The 18444-nt window shown below is 45.4% G+C and overlaps 1 long non-coding RNA gene across 1 annotated transcript; it reads right to left on the reverse strand.

The window, feature by feature from the left end:
* Positions 1–3039: 3039 nt before the first annotated feature.
* On the reverse strand, positions 3040–11309 carry LOC104590112 (uncharacterized). The gene is made up of 3 exons (XR_734067.3): positions 10933–11309; positions 10440–10697; positions 3040–10334 (listed from the first exon to the last, which is right to left on the reverse strand). It is a non-coding gene; the product is annotated as an uncharacterized LOC104590112 (long non-coding RNA).
* Between the last annotated feature and the right edge of the window lie 7135 nt (positions 11310–18444).

Genomic DNA, 18444 nt, shown 5'->3' on the forward strand with positions numbered 1-18444 from the left:
GCAATGAGGAAAGAATCTCTAGGAAAGTATCTAGCCTTAAGGCCTCTACTCAAGAGAGAATTCTGGTTCCTTTGGATTCTCCAAGCTTGTCTAGCCAATAGGGTTTTGTTGAAGGTGCGCAGGTCTCTAAAACCCAAGCCACCCACATTTCTATTTTTGCAAAGGGTGCTCCAATTGATCTAGTGAATTTTCTTCCTGTGAGTAGAATCACCCAAATAAAACATTTGTGGAAATATTATTACACACCAATTTAGGTAAGAGAAAGCATGACATTGCATAAACAAGTAATACTGAAGTCATAGATTGAACAAGGGCCTTCTTACCAATAGGAGAGGGGATTTGATTCTTTCAACCTTCGACTCTTTTTGCTACCCTTTCAGTGATAAAGCCAAAAGTGTTCTGCTTTGACCTTTGGATTTTCGAGGAGAGCCCAAGATAAAAGCTTGGGTGGTTGATCCTTTTCATACCCAAGCATTTAGCAATCAATCTTTGGAATCTCACAGGGGTATTCTTATTGAAAAAACTTCATATTTATGCAATTTAATCTTCTGACCAGAAGCCCTCTCATAGAGATCAAGAGAAGTTAGAAATTCATTTGCTTCGTCCAGATTTGCTTTAGAGAAAAGGAAGCTGTCATCAACAGAGGAAAACAAGGTGGGTAATAGTAGGAGCCCTATGATTCTTCACTTTCAAACCTGAGATGGCCTTAGTGCTTAATTGCTTTGAAAGTTAGGGTAGCTGAAAGAGTCTCAAAAACCAACAAAAATAAGGAGATAACGGGTCACTTTGCCTCCAGCCCCTTGAAAATCATTGCATAATCAGTCCCTCCAACACAGCCAAACCCCATTTTGAGCATGACTTTATCCAAAAATAAATAAAAATCACTCTACTCTATCATAGGCTTTCATTATTTCTAACTTGAGAGCCATGAATCTACCTTTGGATTTAGATTTTTTTCATGAAACGGAGAAGCTCATGGGATAGGAATATGTTGTCTGAGATCTACCTATGCTAAAGTGTATAATGATACACTTCTTGATATATCTATGCCTATGTTGTTTAAAACAAATAAAAAATAAAACCTAACACAGATTTACCACATGAATGGCGAGTCCCAAACAAATTAGGTGGGAATAATTACCACATACTCGGTGTGGGATGGTGATTGACTTGTGGATGATGAAAAACATCGTTAATTGATGGCCAATGTGGTAGATCATAACCATTGGCATAAATGATCTGGCCCTTAATTTCTTAACATCCAATTTTCAAGAAAATCCACCCTCAACCAATTTTCTATTTGTAAAAGTTTCAAAAAACGTATTCACAAACTCTTGGCAGACGTGCCTTGGCCATGTCAAACTATAAGTTATTCACTCATTTCTCATTGTTTTATTTAGAACTCAGATTTCCTACTCACTTTCTCTACCCACAATGCACTGCTTCCGCACATACAAGATGGTGACGTGAGGAGTAGAGTGTGGGTAGGAAATTCCGATGGCTTTATTTATTTATTTATTTTTGGACATGTAGAGAAATTTTGGCCTTTATCCCTTAAGGTACCCTTAAGTTTTAGGAAATTGATTTATTCACACCTACTATTTAGAAATTGTTTTAAAGTGCCCTTCAAATTTTTTAACAATTTACTAAATCTTCCCCTTTCGTTAGCATCCATTAATGAAAAGATGGAAAAGACTATTTTACCTATCATTCTTCTTTAAATTTTCAAATGAAATATTTGAATAAACTTGCAACAATTGAATAACACATTGCTAGCTTTGATTTGACAACAACACCTTGCTAGTCTTCTCCTTGTGGTAAACTTTCTACATTGAAAAACTTTCCAACAGATAGAGATGTTCAACAGAACCATCTACAACCCAAAAACTAAAAGGGATCACCTCCCTTTTTTGTTGCTATAAAGACCTCTGAACAGGTGAAGAACAAAGATCATCTTCCACCTAAAAACTAGATTTTGAGGACACCATCTTAGCTCTAGCTAGTACCATGTCCATTTGGTTCAATATCACAGGAAAATGATGGAGAAATTCCCCTTTATGTTCTTGACCTTCAATCAAGTAAAGGTTAAAGGATATGTTCTTCTCTACAAGGTGGATGTTAACTTTTATTTTAAAACTTAGAAAATAATGGAAGACAAAATCAACCACGAAAGAGTAATATTAGGTTTTAAAACAATTCTATACGTCATCTGGCATTAAACTTGAATGTGAACGGATTGTAATGAAATGCTAAAAGATGACAACAATAGTGGAGGATTTAGGAAATTGTTATAATCAATTTCATAAAACTTAGGTTACTTTTAGAGATTTCCCTATCTATAAGTATATACTTAAAGCATTGGTAATGTGTACGGGCAGCATTTGGAGGTCGACACACGGTATGTTGTTGGCTCGACAAGCATGCTCTAAAACTTTGACGTATCTTTCCCACTTCTCCCTTCCTTTTCTCTGCTATGCTCTCTTTCTCACTCTCAATTCTCTCTAGGGGTGCAACTTAGGCAGGCCCAACCTAAGCCCGAACTGGTCCAGCCCGAAATTTTACACAATCTGGGCTTAGATTATCGGTCCTTGGGCAGGGCTCGGCCCCATGAAGTCGAGCTTTTTATTTTTCAGGCCGAGCTCAGGCCTAGCCCTTAGGTAGCCCGAGCCTAGCCCAACTATACATATTTGAATAAATATACATATATATGTATAATTTTAGAGTGGGTTCATTGACCAACTCAAGCCCGGCTCGGGCCAAAGCCCAACCCAAGTGCATCAAATTACAATGTGGGTTGGGCTTGGGTTAGGAAATTCGGGCTTAACCTCGAGCTCGGTCCAAGCTCAGGCCTTAAGCCAAAATTTTAGGGTCAGGCCCAGGTTGACCATAAACCTAGTCTAACCCGCTGGACTTGCACCCCTAATTCTATCCCACCTTCTACCCTCTTTATCTTCCTATGTAATTGCCTTTATGGTATTTGAAAATTACAAGAGTGCCACATATAAAACAAACATCCCTATGTAATTGTGTTTATGATATTCAAAAATTATAGGAGTGCCACATATAAGACAAATGTATTATCTTTACCTCCTTGTGCAATTGCCTTAGTATTCGAAAATTACATGAATGCCACATATAAGACAAACCTTCCTATGTAATTGACTCAATGACATTTGAAAATTACATGAGTTTCAAAAATAAGATAAACTTAATCATGATGCCACATAATCCACCCCCTCTCTTTCATATTAGCTTCTAGATATTTAATTATTTACGATTATGCCATCCTATAAAATAAAAAAACATCTCTCTTCTCTATCGTTAATTCTCTCTCTCTCCTCTTATAAACTCTCTATTTTTTATTCATTCATTTATTTATTTTATTATTAGTATCTAAATATTTATTTATTTAAAAAAGTAAATAAATATATTATTAACTTTAATATAATAAACTATTAAAATAAAGGATATTTGACATTTAGAGAGATTTTAATAAATATTTATTTATTTTCCTAATTTATTTATTTATTAAGAAATAATTTACTAACGAATTATTCTCCCCCTAAGCCCAATATTTAGGGTTGTCAACAGGTCAAATATGGTTTGAGATAGCCTATATTAGTCCCATCTCAATAAACTTTTATTTATTCATTTATTTATTTTATTAAACTTAATAAATAATTATATAAATACTAATTTATTTAATAAAGGTAAATACATTATTTACTTTTATTTGTTCATTTATTATTTTATTTTACTAAATTATTTATTTAGTTAGAAATAATTTATTAACATATTATTATTACTAGCGAAACAGTAACCAACTAGGGCTGTCAATAGATTGGGTCTATCCAATGGACCTAAACCAACTGAACCAATTAAAACTGTTTTGGTTCCATGATTTTTTGTTGATTAGTAATTGGATCAATTCTGGTTCTTGCCTATCCAACTGATTCAGATCTAGAACCGATTATTTTATGAAATATATATTTTTTTAATTTTTTTTGTAATTTTTATTATGTTTTATGTTTTAAATAGTAAATTTGATAGATAATAAATAAGATTATATTAGTTAAAAAATTTTAACTTATTAACATATAAATAATTTAATATTTTTATCATTTTTATTAAGATTATATTATCAAAATTTAAATTTTAAGTTATTATTTGAATAAATAACTATTGTTTTCGATATAATCATGTCTATGATTTTATCCCGATTAAATAATCGGTTTGAGACTGATTCTACCTAAACCTGACATGTTGACAGGCCTAAACCAAACTAGGGCCCATTATAGTTATTAATTATTCATTGTAATATAGTTATAGTTATTTTATTTAACAAAAAAAATAGGGTAAATTACACAGACACCCCCTTGATTATGTGGTCAACAACAAAGACCCCTACACTTTTTTTGCACAAAGAACCCCCTGAACTTTATCCATTAGACAAAGACCCCTTTTGTTAGCGATCAATTACTATCAAAAAAGGTTTTCACTTAATTATTTTAATTTTTTTAAATTTCTAAATTATCCTTTTCTTATTTATTTAAGGGTTTATAGCAAGGGCAACTTTTTGCCCTGAATATCAATAAAAAATAATATTTTTATAAAATAACTAAAATAAGATAACCTTTTTTTGGAAAAATATCAAAAAAGGGCAGGGCGCTATTCATCGTCTTCCTCGTCCCGACACAGTTCATCCTTCTGCTAGAAACCCTTTATAATATAAAATGGGGACACATCGCGCTTGGTTCGACACACATGACGAGCTCTTTCTTTTTGAAATCAGATACCGATTTTCTAATTAATCTTCGTTCGTCTGTGAAAGCAAACGGAAATGCAGGCCATGAGGGATACTGTCTCAAACATTTCCGACTCGGCCATGGCCAGGGTGGACAAGACCAACGAGCAGGTTCGTTTCGTTGCTTTGATCGATAGGAATCTCAACACTTCTTTTGTTTTCTACCTTTGAATCGTTTCAGCTTTATATAAACTCTTGACAGGTGAGCAAAATGATCGGTACCGGCGATAATCAGCAGCAACTGGGTGATAGTAACAGAGGAGGCAGTGGTAGAAATGCAAGTGACGTAACCGTTTTTGGTCACGTACCATTTTTTGTGATGTATAAAATTTTTTGGCTAAGTAACTCGTTGTTTGACCTGGTGGTGACGTGCCTTGGTGAAGAGCTACTTGGTGGCGAACTCCCTGGGGGAGAACTGCTTGGTGACGAACTGCTTGGTGGCGAACTGCCCGGTGGCGAGCTCCCTGGTGGAGCTACTTGGTGACGAACTGCCGGGTGGGGAACTCCCTGGTGGCGAACTGCTTGGGGGCGAACTGCTTGGTGGCGAACTGCCTGGTGGTGAACTGCTTGGTGGTGCTCCCTGGTGGCGAACAGCTTGGGGGCGAACTGCCTGGTGACAAACTCCCTGGTGGCGAACTGCCTGGGGGCGAACTGCCTGGTGGCGAACTCCCTGGTGGAGAGCTACTTTGTGATGAACTGCTGGGTGGTGAACTGCCCGGTGGCAAGCTCCCTGGTGGAGAGCTACTTGGTGACGAACTGCCGGGTGGCGAACTGCCTGGTGGCGAGATGCCTGGTGGCGAACTGCCTGGTGGCAAACTGCCTGATGGCGAACTGCCTAGTGGCGAACTGCCTGGTGGAAAACTGCCTGGTGGCGAACTGCCAGGTGGTGAACTCCCTGGTGGCGAACTGCCTGATGGCGAACTGCCTGGTGGCGAACTCCCTGGTGGCGAACTCCCTGGTGGCGAACTCCCTGGTGGCAAACTGCCTGGTGGACTCGTCACTTGACTTGCTCCTAGGCGGCCTGCAACTCAGAGGATGGTGGAGCTCCTTGGTGCAACGCAACCTGACTACCCTCCGCGTGAGGTGATTTTCTCTCCTTTGTAGGCGGCGGGAGCTGAGGGACCTGCGAGAACTGAATCAGAGGACCCGGGGGTATTTTCCCGGTGGGGACTCTCCGATGCCTAAGTTAGCATTCTGATTACAGAGGGCTTGGAGAGAAATGAGAGAGCTAGAGAGCGGGGGTTACCATCCTTTTTCCTCCCCTTTGGCTTTGGGGGTCGGAGTCCTTATATAGTGGTGCCCTCGCGGGTTAGGTGGGTGAAAAGCCTTCAAACGGTAAGACGTCATATCCTGTCAGAACCGGGGTACGGTGATGAACTCCTCGAGGTTGTCAGGCTGGTGCTTGTGTCAGGCGGCCAGGTCGGCGCTTGGGCCAGGTTGTCAGGTCGGCGCCTATGTCAATCGGCGGGTCGGTGTCTGGGCCAGGTTGCCAGGTCGGCGCCTGTGTCAGTCGGCGGGTCGGTGTCCAGGCCAGGTTGCCAGGTCGGCGCCTGTGTCCGGGCCAGGTTGTCAGGTCGGCGCCTGTGTCTGGGCCAGGTTTCCAGGTCAGCGCCTGTGGCAGGCTGATCCGGCCAGGTCGCGCAGGCCGCGCGCAGGCCGTGCCAGGTTGCGCGCACGCCGCGCCAAGTCGCGCGCATGCCGCGCCAGGCTCCGCAGGCCACGCGGGCCGCGCCAGGCCGCGTGCAGGTCGCGCCAGGCCAGCCAGACTGGTGCCCGGGGGGGACACCAACTTGGTAAGTTGTTGCCTGGGTGTTTGCCTAGTTGTCACGAGGTGCCACATGTCGCAATTTCACTGGAGGGCCAAATCTGCCCTCATCAATTGCCCCCCACTCCCGAGCTGAGAGTAACTCAGCGAAGGGAGTAGATTTCTTTTGGCCCGTAAGTCGATGAGCTAGTAAGTTTTGATCCAATTCCTTAGGCTTTGGGAGCTGCCTGTATGTGGCGAGCTGCCAGTAAGACGAGGGGGTCTCCGCCAGTTCAATAGTGTAGCCCTTAGGCTCTGGGGCAACTTATAGTTCACTTTTGCTGATTTTGTTCCTGCTGAGGAAGTGACTGGATATTTAGCATTAGTGTGGCCCGCAGGCTTTGGGAGTGACTCGTAGTCTACTCTTCTTTGACTTTTGCTCGTGCCGGAGAGGCGACCGGGCCTTAAGCAGTAATGTGGCCCGTGGGCTTTGGGATTGACTCGTAGTCTACTCTTTTTTGACTTTCCCGTGCCGGAGAGGCGACCGGGTCTTAAGCAGTAATGTGGCCCGTAGGCTTTTGGGAGTGACTCGTAGTCTACTCTTTTTTGACTTTTGCCCGTGCCGGAGAGGCGACCGGGTCTTTAAGCAGTAATGTGGCCCGTAGGCTTTTGGGAGTGACTCGTAGTCTACTCTTTTTTGACTTTGCCCGTGCCGGAGAGGCGATCGGGTCTTAAGCAGTAATGTGGCCCACAGGCTTTGGGAGTGACTCGTAGTCTACTCTTTTTTGACTTTGCCCGTGCCGGAGAGGCGATCGGGTCTTAAGCAATAATGTGGCCCGCAGGCTTTGGGAGTGACTCGTAGTCTACTCTTTTTTGACTTTGCCCGTGCCGGAGAGGCGACCGGGTCTTAAGCAGTAATGTGGCCCGTAGGCTTTGCCTGTGAGGTGTCGAGCTATGATTGTGTTGCATCAGCTTCGTAATGCCGGTCACCCACTCCTACAAGAAGCTACTAGGAGTTCGACCTTCGGGGGCAGCACTACTAACTTTAGGTCGCCAGCTCACACAGGAGACTTGGAAGGCTCGACCGGTAAGGGCGCCTATGTAGTCTGTTGGCCATCAACTCCCGCGGAAGCCACGAAGAGCTCATCTTTGTAGGGGGGACCTTGCGGAGAGGACTGATGAGGCATTATCTGAATTGAAAGTAAGGTTGGTAGAGCTACTTAGTCTGTTAGCTCCCTCCATAGTTTTTGAGCTCATAAAAAATGTAAACTATAAAGTGATAGCTTCAAAAAAGTGAGGACTTAGCTTTGGTAAGATGAGAACTTAGCTTTTCGTAGCGTGTTCCCACAGACGGCGCCAATTGATGTAACCGTTTTTGGTCACGTATCATTTTTTGTGATGTATAAAATTTTTTGGCTAAGTAACTCGTTGTTTGACCCGGTGGTGACGTGCCTTGGTGATGAGCTACTTGGTGGCGAACTCCCTGGGGGAGAACTGCTTGGTGACGAACTGCTTGGTGGCAAACTGCCCGGTGGCGAGCTCCCTGGTGGAGCTACTTGGTGACGAACTGCCGGGTGGCGAACTCCCTGGTGGCGAACTGCCTGGGGGCGAACTGCCTGGTGGCGAACTGCCTGGTGGTGCTCCCTGGTGGCGAACTGCTTGGGGGCGAACTGCCTGGTGGCGAACTCCCTGGTGGCGAACTGCCTGGTGGCGAACTCCCTAGTGGAGAGCTACTTGGTGACGAACTGTCGGGTGGCGAACTGCCCGGTGGCGAGCTCCCTGGTGGAGAGCTACTTGGTGACGAACTGCCGGGTGGCGAACTGCCTGGTGGCAAACTGCTTGGTGGCGAACTGCCTGGTGGCGAACTGCCTGGTGGCAAACTGCTTGGTGGCGAACTGCCAGGTGGTGAACTCCCTGGTGGCGAACTGCCTAATGGCGAACTGCTTGATGGTGAACTGCCTGGTGGCGAGCTGCCTGGTGGCGAACTGCCTGGTGGTGAACTCCCTGGTGGCGAACTCCCTGGTGAAGAACTGCCTGGTGGACTCGTCACTTGACTTGCTCCTAGGCGGCCTGCAACTCAGAGGATGGTGGAGCTCCTTGGTCCAGCGCAACCCGACTACCCTCCGCATGAGGTGATTTTCTCTCCTTTGTAGGCGGCGGGAGCTGAGGGACCTGCGAGAACTGAATCAGAGGACCTGGGGGTATTTTCCCGGCGGGGACTCTCCGATGCCTAAGTTAGCATTCTGATTACAGAGGGCTTGGAGAGAAATGAGAGAGCTAGAGAGCGGGGGTTACCATCCTTTTTCCTCCCCTTTGGCTTTGGGGGTCTGAGTCCTTATATAGTGGTGCCCTCGCGGGTTAGGTGGGTGAAAAGCCTTCAAACGGTAAGACGTTATATCCCGTCAGAGCCGGGGTACGGTGATGAACTCCTCGAGGTTGTTAGGCTGGCGCTTGTGTCAGGCGGCCAGGTCGGCGCCTGGGCCAGGTTGTCAGGTCGGTGCCTATGTTAGTCGGCGGGTCGGTGTCCGGGCCAGGTTGCCAGGTCGGCGCCTGTGTCAGTCGGTGGGTCGGTGTCCGGGCCAGGTTGCCAGGTCGACGCCTGTGTCCGGGCCAGGTTGTCAGGTCGGCGCCTGTGTCCGGGCCAGGTTGCCAGGTCGGCGCCTGTGTCCGGGCCAGGTTGTCAGGTCGGCGCCTGTGTCCGGGCCAGGTTGCCAGGTCGGCGCCTGTGGCAGGCTGATCCGGCCAGGTCGCGCAGGCCCCGCGGGCCGCGCCAGGCCACCTGCAGGCCGCGTGCAGGTCGCGCCAGGCCAGCCAGACCGGTGCCCGAGGGGGACACCAACTTGTCAAGTTGTTGCCTGGGTGTTTGCCAAGTTGTCACGAGGTACCACGTGTCACAATTTCACTGGAAGGCCAAATCTGCCCTCATCAGCAAGCAACACCAGTCTGGCGTCCGGAGACGACGGCTTGACAAGTTGGTGCTGGATTTGGAGGGAAAGAAGCCAACGCGGGCTGGTCAAACACGGGGGGAGAATGCTGCGTGTTTGTTCTGCTATGGTCTGCGAGTTCCACTTTAAATCAAATCTTCTGGGTCATCATCGACCAGTTTCTGAATCAACTGACGCCCGAGATTGAACCAGACTACTGCTGTCGTCCTCTGGTGTCGTCGAAAATTCAGACAACAAAACTCCACTGGCGAACCTGACTTCACCGACGATTCTTTTGCCAGCCCTTCCAAGGAGCTGCTCTGATTCTTCTGGAAGAATTAGTCTCGCATAGAGTCCACCGTATTTCCGTCTTCTCGAGCCTCCGATACACGGGATGGACTGTCGGAACCCGTTGACCCATTGAAATGGCTGGTATGAATACAAAGGCAGAGGAAGACGATGAACAGTGCCACACTGCCACTGCCTTTTCTTGATATTTTTCAGAAAAATTATTTTATTTTAGTTATTTTATAAAAATATTACTTTTTATTGATATTCAGGGCAAAAAGTTGCCCTTATCTGCCAGAATTCCTTTATTTTTAAACTGTGGGAAAATATCTTCCACCAAATCCAAATCGCCATGGATACCAATGAATATACTAAAATGTAAATGGAGAAAGCAAGATACTGAGAATTTGAAGAGAGGACAGAACACCGGACGAGGAACTTGCTAGGTTCTTCATCGTTTGCGATCGTAATAGCACCCAACAAGTTTGCTAAGTTCTTCATCTTTTCTCACCGCCAACTGAATATGCCTCGGCATGATCCTTGTCTATTGCTACATTTCTAACCAATTCCAAACCTGTTTTTAATAAGATTTGCGCCAATAATTAATATATTTATTCAATCCTTCAAACAAAATTACAGTGAAAACCAGAGGGAGGGAATCATGTAGGGAAAAACGAACCTCAACTGGGCAGCGAGATACACGGGAGCACTGGCGACTCTCTCTACGTACTTTCCGGCTTTTGGAAACCTAGTGATCCTACCAACCGGAAACTGTAGATCGGCCTTGCTGCTTCTCGATGTTGCCTTCTTCGACGCTCCAGCTCCAAGAGACTTTCCTCATCCGACCATATTGAATTTTCAGGAAAGAATTCCACATCAAGGGACGAAAGAAGAATTGCACAAGTTGGGTTCACTGGATTTCATATGAAACAAAAATCTGACCACACAAACCAAAATTTCACGAGCAACAATACTAACACAGATCAGAAATCGATGGAGGATTTAGTTCATAATTTGTGACGATTTTGTATTTTTTGGCAGAGCATCTTGGGCTTTTTCTAAAACAACATTCACATATTTTAGACCATCGATTCAAAAGAAAAAGAAAATGGAAGAAAAAATAACAGGGAGAAAAGAAGAAATCGAAGAGACTATGGGATTTTGTACCTTACCTGGCGTAAGTGTTCTTAAAAAGCAAATTTCAAGACTAGTGTGTTTCTCTCAACCTTTTATTATCTTTCTTTCCTTCGTTCAATCCGAAGTGAGGAAAATCAAGCATGAACAATGGTTTGTTTACAGGCCTAGAATAACCCCCATGGGATGAACAGTAGTTTGTTTACGGTCTCGACTCTCGAGCAGTTGAAAATGGAGTCGGGGTCGAACAACAAAGAACCGGCTTCACGGGATGAACTTTGCAACATAAATTTGGTTCCGTCGGATTTGTTTCTCAAGTTCTGGAAAGAAATCGAGGGCATCCGTGTTGGTCTCAATCTGTAGGTACTCTGTTGCCCAAAAACAGAGAAGTTGGTTCTCAGTATCAGATACTGATATTTTCTTTTTTTGGCAACGATTACTAGTGAGAAAATCAGATTTCTCACTGCCGAAGATTTTTTTTGTTTTTTTCGCTTCATGATTTAAGGGCATAGGGGCGAAAAAGACACTATATTGGATCTGTACGGACTTCTTGATAATATCCATAAATGACTTGTTTTGGTAAGAAATGAACATTACCATACGTATATTCCTTTTTTTTTTTACAAGTAAAGGATATATATATACATAAAGGCGTGGTTAGGGAATGGTTTGAAAGACAGAGAGAGCTTTGTGAGTAGGGAATGAGTTTTTGGATTAAAGATGTGAAAATGGGGAAATTGGAGAGGGAGTACTCGGGGGTGCTAGGTGACAAATGTCAAGGATTGAATGAATTCCAATACGAGAAGGACCTCTATGGGGGACATCCCGAGATCCTAAAAAGTAGGAAATAGGAGTATTTGCAACATATCAAGAAAGGCAATATTAGATTCACTGTCAATTATTAAGTGCGCTACTAGGGTTTTGCCACGTGTCTCATGAGGATCTTCCCGAGGATTAGCTTTCCTTCTCCTCAAGATTCCTCATTACTCACGTATGCTACTATCTTTTACGCAATTTAACTTAATTGATGTGGCGGTAATGATGTCATCGCTTGGTGGGTGCTGCTTTGCGGACTCCATGTGGCGCTTCGTCACATCTTTTACTATTGTAGGTTTCATGTGCCTTCAGGCGCACGTGGGCTTCACCGTGGGTTCGGCCTAGGTTTCTCTTGATCTGGGTTACAAGTGGGTTTATAAGTCATTGGTTTATCACAAACCTTGGTGGGTGTGGGTTTATTGCACGCTCGAGTAGGCTTGAGGCCCTTGGACAAGTTCGATCAAGGTTTTCTTTGGTTTGGGTGCCAAGTAGTTTCGATGGACCGCGGGTTTTTCGCGATTTTGTGATACGCATTGTGAGTTCATCACAGGGTTGATAGTGTGTTGCGGGTCCATCGCAACATGGGGATTAACTATGGGTTGTTCGCACGTAATTTTGTGATGCTAATCTTGATGTTTGATGTTTTCTGAGGGTCTGAACGAGCACTATGTACCTACATTAGCCCCCTACTTATCGGTAAGTGGGAGCTTATCAGTAAGTACTTTGTTCTTTCGTATCGCGGGTTATGCAATGTTGGGTCTGGGGATTTTCCTATTATGTAGCTTTGCATTCACAATGGTGGTTTCTTGTATTCTACAGTTTAGCCCCCTGTCTTTTGGCAATTTGCCTCTTGTCGATGGTCAATGTTACGCTGTATTTGTGCGTTTCAGCCCCCCTGACCATTGACATGAAGGAAATTGGCAAAAGAATGTGAATTATCTTGGTAGGTGTTGCTTCTTAGCAGTATAAGTGTTTGTGTTTATTGCATGGTGTTGGTTGATGACGGGTGATTTGCTTGTTGTCATCATTTGTTATTAATGGGTATCAAAATAGGCTATTGGTGGTGACCATGTAACGGCCATGATTATTATTTTTCTCATTTGTTGTAATGTAATGAATGTCATGTGCGTCATTTAGATGTTTAGTGTCTAGATGGTGGTAACGAATGCGGCATTATATCTGAAATTAATGCACCGTTGTATCTCGCTTTTCGTAAGGTGTGTTTCTGAATTATTTCCAATTGCTTTTGCACAACATTTCATCTAGGCACGCCTGTTTGGCTTCCTCACTACTTGGTTGTAATCCTTCGGCATGTAGGATGAGTTGTGTTTTAAGAGGTGTAGTATGCATCATTGGTTTCCGCCTTGCCCACTTACTCTTGTCTGTTTACTGCACTTGCTGCATTTTTGTATACGTTTGGCGATTTTTCCTCTATTCTTGCTTTCGACAATGGCTCTCGATCAACAAAGGGCACATGAGGAGGTTGGGGTTCCTGATGTCCCCCGCATGATGAATGTCAACGAGGCCGTTGGTTCCACAACATCATCTCCGGAAGAATCATCACTTAAGAGACTATCAAACAATTCAGAGTTTGCGTTAGTCCGTGAATTGCTCTTGAAGTATTGTGACGAGAACAACGTAGCTCCTTTGGGGTACGAGGCTGTGGACTGCGTTCTCGTCCAGGGCGTCCGTTCAAACGACAAGTTTTTGGTGACGAAATCTGTGGCGAAATTTGTGGTGGCAATTATTCAAGGTGGCTGGTTACCTCCCTTTAGGTTCCCATCCATTGTCGTAGGTCTAGCTTTAAATACACTTGCGACGATGATGTACAATATTATGAATCTCTCTTTCGATCAGCTGTCATGGTTCGTCCTTGCACAATGGTTGAAGACCTGTGACTGTTTTTCTGCTATTGGTTTTCGCGTGGGGCATATTGAAGAGCGTGTTGTCTTGCTGGCGCACGTGTTCTAGAAGGCTGGTCTTGGAGAGTCGCCGGTTTGTTTTTGGCCAGTCTTTGAGGGACGTGTGTTTTCATATCGAGGTAGCCGAGGCGAAGCTCACTAAGGCTACCGAGAAGTTAGAGGCCCTCATGGCAGAATGCGCTCATCAGCGCGAGTTGGTAGCAGAATATGAGGCAGAGGTGGGAGAACTGAAGGCGTTTGAGGCTCGAAGGCCTCTGTTGGAGAATATAGTGTCAATGAGGGAGGAGTGGGCTGCTTTATGAGATTTGTACATGTGTTATTTTGTACTAGTTTTTTAATTAATACTGAATGAAATGCTATATTTTATTTTTGCTACCATTTTCCTATGTAATTAATTTACTGTTGTTTATGTTATTTTGTATCTTAAGAGCTAATCGCAAATAGCCTTGAAGCCTATTGAATTCGGTCACAACCGTGTGATACCAAGGGCGTGGTGACCTTTATTGCAAATTGAGCGATGTCTCTACCAATGGGCGGACTTGTTTATATTGTAGCCCCCCCCCCCCCCCCCCTAATATGGGTGGAGGGGTCATTGGCAAAAAGCACTATGGAGTTGACATATTCCATTTGTGAGCTTTAGCCTCCCTTGCTGTCTTGGACGTATTAGTTTCGTCGTCAGCTCTCCGTGTGATGATTGGGTTGGTTTTTCGATGTTTGTTTCTTGTCGGTGGTGGGTGGTTTGGCATCTTATTAAGATTCTGTAGTTAGTGGAAATTGAGAAAGCCTTTTAGGGGTGACCACGTGGCAGCCATTGGTAGCTACTCTTGATGGTCATTCTATAATAAATGCGAATTGATCGCGCGTGTTTGTTGTTTCGATATCCAATACATGTATTATGGCGGTTGTTGATGTGACGCCTCTTTTGAATTAATGCGTCCCTTTGGTCCTGCTTTTCTAAGGGTGTTTGGGTAAATTTCTATGGTTGCTTTTTCACTAAGCATCATTTCGGGCGTTGTACAAGCGTCCCCTCATCTTCTCCGGCGCCGTTTGGCATTCCGCATGCGTGGAGGAAAGAGAGTTACTATAAACAAGGGAGGGGAACTGCATAGGGTTCCGCTTTACCTCCTACTATTGTCTTCGTCAAGTCCATTATGCCCTAAATTGCTCCGCGAAGCGTTTGTCTATTCTTTTCTCTTTCTTGTCTCTCATTTTTCTCCTGTGTTTATTTCATTTTCCCCCATGGCCGCTCGTCAGGGAAATCCAAACTCCTTTTTCGCTGACCTATTGCATTAGTAGTAGAAAGGGAGGTGACTTTGTAAATCGATGGTGGCAGGGGTTTCTGGCCTCCCATGCCTGTGTCCCGGGGCAAGGGTGGCTCGTTTGATGTCATCGCCGGAACGGAGTTAATGTGCCTTTGTGATCATTCCGATGTGTCTATGTCCTATAAGTGCCAGGAGCCTCGAACCAATAGTTCGAAATCTCCCAACAATTATACCGCCTGGGCATGATACATTCTTGAGAATCCTATGTATTGCCAAATGCTACAAGATGCCAGGCTTCTTAGGTTTGTGGATTGTTACACGAATCATGTGGGCCAGGAAGGTGTCAAGTATGTCGACCACCTTCTGAGTCGTTGGTGTTGTTGCACCCACACCTTTGTGGGTGCATTTGGGGAGTTTACCATCATAGTGGAGGATGTGGCAACCTTGTTGGCACTGCCGGTTGGGGGTGTTGTGTCTGCGCAGCATTTGCAACATATTGAGTCTATCCCTGCAGTGTTCAGGGGGTTCTGTAAGGACCTTCTTGGGGAAGTTCCTCCTTATAAAGCGTTGGTGGACCAATCCACTTCTTAGGGTAAAATGTCATTGGATCAGTGGATGGCATACTGGTTTGAGTCCCATGGCGGCAAGGATGTCATGGTGCGAGGTGCTGGCTCCCAATGTCACCTTGCCAACTATATTCTCTATGTGGTGTCCCATTTTCTATTCTCAGGGATACCAGACTATGGTCTCCGCACCATTCTGATTCCTCTTGTTGTCCTTGCTGCCAGTGGACATCAGCTTCCGTTGGCGTCCATGTTTCTCGGTTATTTGTACGAGCAATTGGACGACACTGTGAAATAGCTTAATGACCCCAATTGCAAGAGACGAGTTGTGTTTTTGCTCCCTTCCTTTGGATGTTTATCTATGAGCGGTTCGAGCTCAATGAGATGCCTAAAGTCTACACCCTCTCCGTGTTCATGTTGCTACCCTCGACGGTGACGAGGCAGAAGAAAATGTGTTCGAGATTTGTAGGGGGAAGCATTGGCTTTAGGCTAAGAGGCATAAAAGTTTCAAGATGAATGAGATTAGCATGATGATGGCCTCTATAGATGGTTACGTGTGGAGGTCGTACACCCAGGTGGTGCGCCATGCCGTTCCATTTTGTGTTGGTATGCCTGTCCAGAGGGTGGGGTTAACCAGTGTGCCCTTGACACTAAGAGCGTCGCTACGAGCATGGCGCGATTAATCACATGGTCTGATGTTATTGGCTACCTTGATCGCTTGGGTGAGGCACAACTCTCCGTGTACCACCCGGACCAAATGCTCCGATAGTTCGAGTATGTTGACATGGGCGCCCAATTTCTGAGGTCCAACGACAAGGATGTGTTCTAGGTGCGGAGTCACAACCATGCCTTTCCTGGATGTGCACAGTTCCCGATGGCTGGTTATGGGAGGGTTCAGGTATGCAGGTCTCTCCATCTTTTGTACCTCTGCATGCTATTCGGGGGGTTCCAGGAGTTATTGTGGACAACCCCCCACCTTCATCATGCATCAGCTCCTCCGGAGGGTCACGTCGCCAATCAGAGGGGTGATGCAGCCATTGTTCGTCCCGATTCACTGAGGGAGCCGTCGTCCAAGCATGACAAGAAACGGCCATCTACTAATGAGGGGGAGTGTAGCCAACCCCGTCCTGCTAGACCTGTTCATGGGCCGGGCCGGGCTGGGCTCGGGCCGGGCTTTTACTCTTTATTAACAGAAAAATGTTAGGCCCGAGCCCGAGCTCAGCTCGACCAACGGGCCTACAACTTGGGCCCGAGCCTAACCCTGATAAAAAGCCCGAAGCCCGACCTAATAAAAGAAATTTGAAATTTTCCCTATTCAAATGGACATTATCTATTTTAATTCAGATGTTTTTCCCCCTATTTAAATGAACAATGGGCCTACAAGTGAATCAACAACCTTCTTAAATCAAAAAATTTATTCAAATGGACATCACATAGGGTTTTTACTTAGGTTTAACCATAGGTCGGGCCGGGCTATTTTGGAAAAGCCCGAGCCCGGCTCGAATTTTATGCGGGCTGGGCTTTTTGGCCCGAGTTTAAGCCCGCGGGCCAAAAATCCTGTTCAAGCCCATCCGGGGGCCGGGCCGGGTCGGGCCGGCCCATGAACAGGTCTACGTCCTGCGAAGAGAGTGAGGTCTACGACGGTGCCCCGCTCTACTCTGTCCATTGAGCCTTTCATTGCGACCTTATCGCATGTGTGTGAAAGTGGCCAACATTTTGCGGCGCCAGCTCTTGTGGAGAAGACTACGCTGGTCACAAAGTCAGTGGAACTGCCTGTTGTGGTGCCATCATCCATTTCTTAAGCGGGCAAATGAAGAGGAAGGCTCCCCCTCGCCCGAAGCGGGGTCCCACGGATAGTGTATCAGTATTTGACTTTTGCTTTTGCGTTTTGTTCTTTCTTTCTAGATTGTGGTATTGCGATTGAACTATGCTAATATGGTTTGCTCTTTGTCTTTGCACTCTACGGAGAGTGATGGTGCTCAGCCAGACATAGAGGTTCATGTGGTTCCTTCGGAGCGGTCGGCGGAAGTCCCGCTTAGCTCTCCCGATAAGGTGAGTTTGGTGAGTTGCTTGGTGGATATACTTAATTTGAATTGTTATGTTCATCACATATTGTGAGGACTAACTGTTAAACAGTCGTTTGTGTTGAAGCGAGTGGATTGCGACGAAGCTCAACCCAATGAAGATGTTTTGGGGGCTGGTGACTTGGGTCGAGTGGTAAGTTGTGTTTGTTCTTTGGTATTTGTTTACTATTTGGCACATAGGCAGAGTCGTTATGGATGGTTGTTTGCACTTGACTGTATCGCAAGTGCCTTTTGTTGAATATCCTCTCGAGGTGCCAAACACGCCTTTCTTCAAGCATCTGGCCAAGGAGTTGAGGGCAATACAGCCCCGCAGCTCTGGTTCCGAAGTTGCTGAGGATGTTTGTGCAGGCGGTGCATTAGGCCGGTCAGCCAGCTGTGGAATCGGCAGCATGTTGTACAAAATCTCCTGTTGTCGTCATTGCCAATGCTAAAGCCCCCGTGAGTGCAGAGCGTAGAGCTTCGGTTGAGCCAGAATCTCCCATCGTAATGGGTGGTACCCCTGGACACATGCATGACCAGTCTGGAGATGCTGACGTGAGGCCTAAGGTTGATCTATCTGTTGAGCCTGAGGACCCAATTGACATGGAGCCAAGGATTGTTTTTCCTCCCGAGGTGTTGACTTATGAAGAGGAGTTGGTTCAGATACAGCATGAGCTCCTAGAGTATTACAATAATCATGACATCCCAACTCTGCACTTCCCAGTTGTAGATCCAGTTGTGGTTTAGGGTGATCGCAAGAGTTTGTATCAAATGCTATATGCGCTAGGTGGCTGCCAGAGGGGAAGCTGCATCCCGAGGTCGTGGGTCATGCGCTGAACACCATCACCACGCTGATGAGCCATGTGATGACCCACCCGGCGGAGGAGTTATCATGGTTTGACTTCGCTTGCTGTCTAAAAGCTT

The sequence above is a fragment of the Nelumbo nucifera genome, chromosome 6, assembly GCF_055504915.1.
Source record: "Nelumbo nucifera cultivar China Antique chromosome 6, China Antique-T2T, whole genome shotgun sequence".
Classification (NCBI taxonomy): Eukaryota; Viridiplantae; Streptophyta; class Magnoliopsida; order Proteales; family Nelumbonaceae; genus Nelumbo; species Nelumbo nucifera.